Source organism: Martes martes, assembly GCF_963455335.1.
Source record: "Martes martes genome assembly, chromosome: 4".
NCBI lineage: Eukaryota > Metazoa > Chordata > Mammalia > Carnivora > Mustelidae > Martes > Martes martes.
In genome coordinates, this window is record NC_137891.1 from 106,043,049 (window position 1) to 106,051,706 (window position 8,658).

General features: G+C 37.7%; 1 pseudogene across 1 annotated transcript; it reads left to right on the top strand.

The window, feature by feature from the left end:
* The first annotated feature begins 7,776 nt into the window (after positions 1–7,776).
* Positions 7,777–8,247, top strand: LOC308342198 (large ribosomal subunit protein uL23-like; annotated as a pseudogene). Its single transcript has one exon. The product of its transcript is annotated as a large ribosomal subunit protein uL23-like (transcript).
* Positions 8,248–8,658: the final 411 nt, after the last annotated feature.

Sequence of the window (8,658 nt, forward strand, 5' to 3'; positions counted from 1 at the left end):
TAACAAAGAAGCAAGAGATTGCATTGATGTCAGCGAGGGGTCATGAGCAAAGATATGCAGGTCTCTAGAAGCTGAGAAAGACAAAGAAACAGATTTCCCCCTCAGAACCTCCAGAAGGATCCAGCCTGCCAACACCCTAACTTTAGCCCAGTAAGATTGATTTTGTATGTCTGACCTCCAGAACGATAAGATAATAAATTATTGTTGCTTTAAGCTACTAAATTTGTGGTAATTTGTTAAGGCAGCTAATACACTTTCCAACCTCTTTTCTTTTTCTTGTCTTAACATTTTGTTTTCCAAAAATTTTCCAAACTAATGCACTTACCAACCTTTTTTCTTTTTCTTGTCTTAGTATTTTGTCTAAAGATTCTAACAAAATGTTTTCTTCTGTCTACATGTTTCTCTTACAGATTCTTAAATATGATAGGAAGAAAAACGTGAAATAGTCTCGACATTTGCAGATTTATTAACAATAAGAAATTTCCCAAAAAGTATCCAAATTCTTTCAAAGGCTTTAATAAAAGCTGAGACATGTTACTTCAAATATTCTAGGCATGCTGTTTTTAATGAGAGCCACTTAATTTTCATGGCTGTATAATGCTCTGATTTATATATATTCCTTATGTATTTATTTATGATCAATTGATACTTATCTCTGGAAAGGTCTAAGGTATCAAAATTGTTACAAGAAGAAGATTAAAAATAAAGTACATAGCATTCTAAGGAGGGGAAAAAAATAGATGTAGCAGGTGCATGAAATGAGTGGGAGTTCTGAAAACACCATCACTTTGGAGAACTTAATTTGCAAATTAGAGACTGACTTGCCCATCAGCCAAATATGAGTATATCTTTATAGGTGTATAAATATCTATAATTATTTTTTAAGATTTGTTTATTTATTTGAGAGAGAGGGAGCGAGCGTGTGAGAGAGAGCAGGGGGGAGGGGCAGAAGGAGAGGGAGAGAGAGTCTCAAGCAGGCTTCACACTAAGCACGGAGCCTGAAGCAGAATTCAATCTTATGACCCAGAGATTATGACCAAGCTGAAACCAAGAGTCAGTTGTTTAACTAACTGAGCCACCCAGGTGCCCCACGGCCATAATTATTAATAGTAATATGGTATCATGAAGAAGTGGGAGTCAACTGTAAGTTATAACATGTTCAATGAAATTTGGAGAATTTCCATTAAAATGTAGTCTTTATCACATGGTTTATAGTGTAATAATGTCACTATGCAACCCTGATCACTTATTCATCAAATTCAGAGCTTTAATTTTAAATATTTAACAGAAAGGTACGGGGAAAAGCTGTCATTCACTTTTGTGCTTTTTATGACTCCTAACACTTTAATTATCATCTTCCTGAGGAAAACTATTATATATTATTTTTCCATGATTTAGATAAATACATTGACACTATTGGTTCACTCTAGCAAGAACTGAATAATCAATGGATTTTAAACTCTCATCTACAGAAGTTTTCTGATAAAACAATAAAATTTAAAAAGGACTGGTACTCCCTACTTCCTCGGCAGGGACTAAAGTAATCATAAAGTTGTAAACTCAGACTCTAAAGTGGAATGCCCTAAAAAGATTATCTGGTGCTCCCTAATCTGGGTAGATTTTGTTAAACAGTCTCAGACTTTTTCTAATCCCTGTTCCCTCTCCTAATCTAGTCTTGTGTGGTAAGAACTGACTTCTTTGTTTTTTATAGCAGTTAGTTTAGCTCATTCATGTATTGAATATACACACCTGTAGCTGCCAATCCATTACTTACTTTTCTCATAAGTTGTACCTTTTTTCTACTGACTTATTCCTGAAGAGACAGCTCATTCCCTTGCACTTCTCTCTATAAAGGAAAACACCAACACAAAGAAAATATCCTTCCCAAAGCAAGTATTTCTAGTATTGGCCACATGCTGCTTTAACCTCACAACAGCTAGCTCCTGCCTACACCAGCTTGTACTGTGATGCATAAAAATCAAAACAGAAGAAAGGACACACAAAGTTTTCACCTCGAAATGTACCACTTCCTCCTTTCTCGGGATTGAATGTAGCATCATCAGTGGGAAGAGTAAAGAAATCTTTTCATGAACCTGATACAGATTAAGGAAAATGCTCTCCCCATTTTGATCTGTTGGGTCAATCTGACTTTTGAGGGCCAAATCTGGTGACCTAAGCAAAATGAAAAGTAAGAGGTAAAGATAAAACTGCTTAGACTAAGCTCTGATGTGGGCTTTAGAAAAGCAGAATAACAACAATAACAATAATAATTAACAAATACTCATAAACTACTATGAACCAGGAGCACCTGCATGGCTCAGTCATTGAGTGTCTGCCTTTGGCTCCAGTCATGATCCCAGGGTCCTGGGATTGAGCCCCGCATCAGGCTCCCTGCTCTGTGGCAAGCCTGCTTCTCCCTCTCGCACTCCTCCTGCTTGTGTTCACTCTCTCGCTCACTGTGTCTCTAGCAAATAAATAAATAAAATCTTTAAAAAAAAATCTACTAGGAACCAGACACTTAGAACATTCATATACTTTTTATACCCTTATTCATGTGATCCTCATAACAATTCTGTGAGGTGGGTACCAATAAAAAATTGACGTATACAGAGATTAAATAAAAAGCCCAAAGTCACACAACTATAAACTATTCTGGCTCTTAAAACCTCTTGAAGTTTTCCTATTATCCAGTTAGCTCACCAGGAAAGGCAAACCAGACAGAAATTTAATGTAGAACCCTACGTGGAAGTTGACAACCAATTCCCCTAATCCTGGAAGTGGTACTTAAAAGGATGGAGCCCACATCCAGTGAAGAGAGCATATGCAGAGTAGTGTAATATGCTCTAAGAGGAATACATGAGACCTATAATACATGGTTTCTACCATCCCACATTTTATATCCTAAAGGTAAACTTAGATATTCACATGAAACAATTAAATAGTAATTCAACCCAATACATATTTAATCTAGTCAATTCAATAGACAGTTGCTTGAGTTTGCTCAGTTTTACAAACTGACTAAATCCCAAAGTCAGGATCTACATTCAAAAAGAAGAAAGATGAAGGAGGTGTAGGATCGGTTTGAAGAAACTTAAGGTTTAGTAGAGGGAAAAGCAGGCTTGTAAATCATCCATTAAAATTTCAGAGTGGTCAGTGGTCTCAGGCTCTAGGTGCCTAAGAAGATGTAACTGGCATTTTCTAGAAGACCAAGAAATTCTTGCAGGGGAGATAAGGCTTAAGCTAGATCTTAAAGGATATATCTTTAATATTCTACAAATGGAACTTCTCTCACTTGAAAACGCATTCTCATTCCTAAATAAAACCATTGATTGTATATGGCATTTCCTTGGTACATCATAGATATGCAAACCTGAGAGTGTAGCCCATTCATAGACACAATTAAACTTCCTATGTTGCAAATCAGTCTAACTCAGAGCATGGCATTTGGAAAATCAATTTAGAAAAAGGCCAGCTGCCAGGGCAATGGACACATGTGTCTTCACATCAGTAGCCTTCTGCTAGTTAATACAAAAGCTATGTCAATGACGAGATCAATGCCATTAACAAGGAGATTTCTCAAGTTTAATCCATTGCAGTACTTTAGTTCCACATGTTTAAAGAATGTAAGGATTTAGAAATATGTTGGTTCTTGTCATTATATTTTTGAAATAGGATCAAGATCCAATATTTTGACATATGCGTCAGTAGTGCTCCATTTCAGATGCATTCATTCTTTCACTATATCCTTACTGAACACCCACTCAGAGCCAAATGCTATTCTGGTCAACAGGATAATAGCAGTTCACGAGGTAAGCAATAGTCTAGTTTCAGAAAGGCTATCCTCCAACGGAGAAAGACCAACAATAGCTAGGTAAGACATGAATAAACAAACTAAATTAAGATAAGAATTAGAAGTTAGGTAAGTGCCACCAAGAAAATAAATAAAACAGGGTGGTGGGTTAGGGAATGAATTGGGGGCTATAAAAGAAGGCTATTTTATGTGGGATGGTCCCCAAAACCCTCTCTGAAAATATAACATCTTTTTCTAAGACTAGAATGATGAAAAAGTATCAACCATAAAGATCTAGTAAAGAAAATTTTAGGCAGTAGGAACAGCAAGTACAAAGCCTCAGAGACAGAAGTGATCTTGGAGTACTTGAGGAACAAAAGGAAAACCAGAGTAGCTGGAGAATAGTGAAAAAGAATGAGAGTGGCCAGAGATGAGGCCAGGGAAGACAGAAGGTCTTGGAAAATTAAGTGAGAAGTTTGGGCTTTCTTCAAATTGACACAGAAAGCCATTGGGAGGTATAAGCAGGATAATGATATGATTAGATTTAAACTTTTAAAAAACTGTTCTAGTTACTGTGAAGAAAATTAAACCATAAGAGGAAAGAATGAAAGCAGGAAAACCATTTAAGAGGCAAGTATATTTCGGCAAATAAGACATGATGGTGGGTCAGACTAGAGCTGTAGGAGCTAGTGACATATGAACACATTCATGATGCATTTTGGAAGTAAAGCCAGCAACATACTTGTAAATTGTATTTTGGCTTGGGAGATGATAAAGATAAGACACAGAAAGAAACTGAAAAAGAATTGGAAGAGGGAAAAATAGAGTTATCTTCTACCATGTTAAATCTGTAAGGCCTATTGCATATCTGAGTGAAGATACTAAATAAGCTTCCAGATACACGATTCTAGAATTCACAGGAAAGATATAGAAACGAGGATTGATATTTGGGAGTTATCATCATATAGATAATATTTGAATCCATGGAAAATGTATAAAAAGGAAAAGGGGACACTCAGAAACTCCTGTGGTTCCTAACGTTTAAAGATCTGCAAAGGAGAAAGAGAAGGAGGGGAATTGAGAAAGAGCATCAGTGAGGGAGCAAGAAACCAAGTACATGTGATATCATGAAGGCCTAGAGATTTCAAAAAGGAGTTTCTGTGAGGTCAAGAAAGATGAGGACAGATAATTAACTCTGTGACGTGGTAAATTACAGGACCCTGGGGACCTGACAGGAACATTTCAGAAGTTGGTGACAATGAAAACTCAATTTAGTAGAATATGTTATCTAGCTATTGCTATGTAACAACCACCACAAAACTCAATGACTTAAAATAACAACTATTATTTCTCACAAGTTTACGGATCGACTGGATGGCTTTGTTAAACTGAGCCAGTCTCAGCTGATCTCAGCTGGGTTAGCTCGTGTAACTATTAACGAACCCCTAGGACACCTAATTAACCAGTAGGTGTCCTAGGGGTTTGTTGCTCTAGAATAACCTCAACTGGAATAATGAACTGGAATGGTGACTCATCACTCCTTTGCAATCTCTCAACCTTCCAGAGGACAGTCCTGGCTTGTTTTTAGAATGGTGGCAAGGTTCCAGGAAAAAGGGCAGAAAGGCACAAGGTATCCTGAAAACTTGACTGAGATTGGCACTCCATTACCTCCCCCCAAATCCTACTGGCAAAAGCAAGTCCAAGTCCTTCCAGAATCAGAATAGGTAAAGACTAGGAAGTTAGAGACCAACGAGCATGGATACAGAAACGTTACTAATTAGAGCCCACAATGCGATTAAGTTACTACTTATGGCAAGAGAGTTGAGAAGAACATAGGAGCGTGCATAGAGACAGTCACAACAATTTTGAAGAACTTGGGTGTAAAAAGGAGCAATTGATAGGTGGGTGCCAAACCAAAGATGATATGGAGTCAAGGACACTATTTTGTTTGTCTATTAAATTTTCGTTTTTTTAAGATAGGATGTGAAAGAGGTATTCATAAGCAGATTGAAATAATTCAAAGAGAAAGAGTTAGGAGAGAAAAGGATACTTGTTGTAACAAAGTCCATGAGTAGATAGGCTAGAATCAAGAGTGATGCGTACTTGATCTTCCTCATGTTAAGCTGAATATTTGTTTCAGAATTCTTAAAGATTAAGAAAACTTCACCAGCTCAGGAAAATCTTGTTTAAAAAGAAAAAGAAAAGGACTTGCTTACAAATCAAAATTTCACACAGAACTGTTCATACCAGAGGAGTTTACTTCTATGAAATAAAGCTGTTGCAAGACAAAGACAATACAAGTTCACAAGAGGAATCACCTGGGATTAGCGTCCTGATTCCAGAAATCAAAATATTCTGCAATCCTAGTGATGGAAACTGTATCCTTAGCGAAGTCATTCGCCAGTGTAAAACACTGATTTGAATTCATTGTATAAACCTGCATTATTACTATCCTTCTAGAGTGTCACATTTTGAATATGAAACACTGGGACAGCCTTTATTTCACTAATCACTTGAGGAATTGAAATAGTCATTCAGTTAAAGATTGCTAAAGTTTACAAACCACTGCATGCATGAAAAATTCATCAACTCACTATCGATAGCTGTTGAACTAATTACCAATGACCTGAGTCAAATGTCTTTGAGTGCCTAATACTGTTTAGGCAAATTAGAGCGATGGAGGTGACTGGGGAAGAAAAAGTCACATAATTAAACTTGTAAAATATGAGTTTATTGTGCAAAACTTTAATCATTTAATTGCAGACTGAGAGAGAGTTCTGTATGGCTGACAATGAATGTGATATGTATAGTGACTGTTTCAAATTCAGAAGCCCTCTTTCATTCAAACCAGGTTTTTATTTAACTGGGAACTCGGGCTAACTAAATATTTAAAAACTGAATTTTTATGTCAATTGGTAGGACTTTATTTTCACAGTAGTTGAAGCTAATACAACATGGCTCCTAGGTCAAGGACAGAAGCTTCCTAATTTCAAAAGCCTTTCTGAAAATCGTCCCTATATATGATTTCATCCTGGGTAGATTGCCTTGGGCTGCCTGGGGGGATCCTGACAGAACAAGATCGTGACCAGTTAAACACAAGAAGAGCTATTTTCAGGAATTCTTGGCTTCTACCTTCCATTAAAGAAAGCATTTCAAAATCAATACTGTCCCAATATTCATCATCTGGTTCTAGGAATGCTTAATTGTACTTAAACCATTAACAGGGATGAAAGAGTAGGAGATATACATAGTAGGGGATACAGATATAAAGATAGAGAGAGAGATAGACAGATTGGCAGAGTCATCACAAAGAAACCAATCAACAACCAGGAGCACATAGAACCAACAGGAGAGACAGCTGAACAGACTTGAGGCAGGTGAGAAATAAAATAAGCTTAATTTACTTTGGGACATGCTGGAAGGTATACCATCTAAGCTATATCTTAAAGAAATGGATAGGAAATTAAGAAGTACAATAGAAGATTTTAAGGTGAAGCAAAGCATAGGTCCCAAGGCACATGATATTACAATATCTACAGGGAAAGTACAAGCAGTTGAGGGTAGAGTGTTTAACATGCCAGGTCACTGAGAACCCGATATGCTTTGTGTGAACCTCATCCAGGAGGTAATGGTAATTCCTTTCAGATTTTTTTTAAGACTTTTTTTATTTATTTGACAGAGAGAGCAAGATCACAAGTAAGCAGAGAGGCAGGCAGAGGGAGAGGGGGAAGCAGGCTCCCAGCTGAGCAGAGAGCCTGATGTGGGGCTCTATCCCAGGACCCTGAGATCATGACCTAAACCTAAGGCAGAGGCTTAACCCACTGAGCCATCCAGGCACCCTTCCTTTCAGAATTTTTAAGCATAAAGCGTGACATGAATCGAAGGGATCAAGACCAAAGACTGAGAACCAAGTAAGGTGTATTATATGAATATAAAAGGAGGAAGGATCATGTAGAAAAAAAACTATATTGTAGCCTTTTACGAAGATGGTGCTGAAAGCTAAGAAGGAAGCCCCTGCCCCTCCCAAAGCCGAAGCCAAAGCAAAGGTTTTGAAGGCCAAGAAAGTGGTGCTGAAAGGCGTCCACAGTCACAAAAAAAAGAAGATCCGCACATCACCTACGTTCCCATGACCCAAGACTCTGCGTCTCCGAAGGCAGCCCAAATACCCTCAAAAGAGCGCCCCCAGGAGAAACAAGCTTAATCACTATGCCATCATCAAGTTCCCCCTGACTACTGAGTCAGCCATGAAGAAAACAGAAGACAACAACACACTTGTGTTCATTGTGGATGTCAAGGCCAACAAGCACCAGATCAAACAGGCTGTGAAGAAGCTCTATGACATTGATGTAGCCAAGGTCAACACCTGAATCAGGCCTGATGGAGAGAAGAAGGCATATGTTCGACTGGCCCCTGACTATGATGCTTTGGATGTCGCCAACAAAATTGGGATCATCTAAACTGAGTCCAGCTGGCTAAATCTAAATACAGTTTTTTCATGAAAAAAAAAAAAAAAACTACATTGTAAAATAAAATGGATAGGATTTAGCAGATATATGGAAAAACAAGTAATTCTATGGAAAGGGGGGTGAGGCAGAAAGGGTGGTCTCTGCAAGATGTAATTCCAATGCAATGGTCAACAGGCCTGACAAGAGACTAGCTTTCAGTCCTGGAAATTTTGACATCATTCCACTGCAAGCAGATGTCCATGTGGGGATGATCCCCAAATCCTGGAACAGAGTCTCAAGCAGATATACAGGCAGTTTGTACCATTAGAGAAAACCTAGAACATTTTATTCATGGAAACATCAGAGAGTGTATAAAGGAATAAATTTTGGGAGCTTCTAAAAAATAAATAACATGAAAAATAA